The following is a 2,292-nucleotide window of genomic DNA, read 5'->3' on the forward strand; positions in this document are numbered from 1 at the left end:
CAGCCCGAATTCTTTCTCTCGGCATGTCACTCATCTTTAAGATCTCTAATAAGCAGAGTCCTTTACTTTAATATGATTAGATGTCTGTAAATTCTTTCTGTGTCTTGAAGGTATTCTCCAGCTGGGGCATTGATGCTGGGGGAGGGGGGCGGTGTCCTGTCTGTAAGCAAATGAACATATTTTAGACTTACTTAGTTGACCACAAAAGGATCAGCATATTAAATTCAAGGTATTTTAAATGACCTTGGGGCCCCCTCCTGGAGAGACAAGCCCACCCACTCCCAGACCCAGGGCCCCCTCACTGTCATGGAGCCCTTTCCTCCTCCTGCCCTCTAGCCACTGGATGAAAGATTCAATCATCAATCACCTCTAAAGCTGTCAGCTGGGCTAGTGATGGGGAGGAAAGCCCAAGGGAAGGGGCTGCTACTGAGAAATACCAACTGGCAGGAAGACCCCTCCACCATCAGGGGAATGCGAGCAAGTCCCAGCAAAGGACTTGGGGGGTTGAAATCTTAGCAGAGTGGGTGACAATAATGGGGAAGGAGAAAGGCTGAAACAGAGAAGGTGGCATTTTGAAGAAAGGAACACCCTCAGATGAGTCCCCTGAGAGCAGGGGACTAAGGTGACTTGTGCCTCTGAGAAAAGGACATTTTTGCCACCTGAGCCTCTGCATAGGCTCCCAAGAAAGAGGGGAGCTGGGGAAAGGGGAAAGAGACAAAAGGTCTGTGAGGGGCTGGGAGCTGGCTGAAATCACAATCTCTCTCTCTCCAATCACAGGCTTCCTGAGTCCACCTCAGCTTCATGACACAATATAACATTTTTTTTTTCTATGTGGAAGAAAAGAGGAGGAACTTCAAATCATGGGAGGCAGAAGGTTCCTCTGTCCATCATGCTGAGATCAGCCAGGCTCTCTAAGCATGACCCACTGTGATTTCTGAGCCCTGAAAGTCTCCCCTACCCCCACCCTGAAGGGAATGTTTGATTGACTCTCCTTTGAAGTGTTCACACTTTGCCTCCAGTGAAAGTTTGACTTTGAAACTTCCCGTCATCTTTGGTGAGAACAGAAGCTACTGTGAGAGGCAGCTCTTATCAGCCTCCTTCTGAATCACGTGTCCACCTCTGCCAGGAAGGGAGCCCGAAGCTGAGCACTGGACTGAGAGTCAACGGGCCTCACTCTGGTCCTGGCTCTTCCTTTAACTGACTTCATTGACCAGGCTGAATCCTTTACATTTTAGCATGACCAGAAGCTGCCCCTGTTCTGAGATGAAGCACAAGTCATCAATGGGACTAGCCATCAGTCCAGAAACAGGTCTAGCCTCATCCCCTAACACAGTACAGACACAGTAAGAGTGGAGGATCACAAGGGAATACAAATCAGAAAAGAAGTCAAACTCTCACTATTTGTTGTTTACATAAGCAACCCCAAAAATTCCACCAAGGAACTTCTTGAACTTATGAACACCTTCAGTAATGTAGCAGGATACAAGATTAACTCGAAAAAATCAGTAGCCCTCCTGTACACAGCTGGTAAATGGGCTGAGAAAGAAATCAGAGAATCTACACCCTTCACAATCGCCACAAAAAGCACAAAACATCTTGGAGTAACTCTGACCAAACAAGTGGAAGACTTGTATGGCAAGAACTTTTTTTTTTTTTTTACTTTTTATTTATTTAACTTTATTATGTTCGTTGGTGTGAAGGTGTCAGATCTCATGGAACTGCATTTTCAGACAGTTGTGAGCTGCCATGTGGGTGCTGGGAATCGAACCCGGGTCCTCTGGAAGAGCAGTCAGTGCTCTTAACCGCTGAGCCATCTCTCCAGCCCCCATGGCAAGAACTTTAAATCTTTGAAGAAAGAAATTGAAGAAAACACCAAAAAATGGAAAGATCTCCCATGCTCTTGGGTAGATAGAGTAAACATAGTAAAAATGGCAATCTTAGCAAAAGTAATCTACAGATTTAATGCAATGCCCATCAAAATCCCAGCAAAATTCTTCACAGACCTCAAAAGAACAGTACTCAACCTCAAATGGAAAAGCAAAAAACCCAGGATAGCCAAAACAATTCTGTACAATAAAGAAACTTCTGAAGGAATCACAATCCCTGACTTCAAACTCTACTACAGAGCTACCATACTGAAAACAGTCTAGTATTGGCATAAAAACAGACAGGAAGACCAATGGAACTGAATCAAAGGCCCAGATATCAATCCATGCCTAGGAACACCTGATATTTGACAAAGAAGCAAAAAATATAAAACGAAGAAAGGAAAGCATATTCAACAAATGGTGG

This window comes from Microtus oregoni, unplaced genomic scaffold (assembly GCF_018167655.1).
Source record: "Microtus oregoni isolate MIOR12 unplaced genomic scaffold, Mior012 000054F_ref0000373, whole genome shotgun sequence".
Classification (NCBI taxonomy): Eukaryota; Metazoa; Chordata; class Mammalia; order Rodentia; family Cricetidae; genus Microtus; species Microtus oregoni.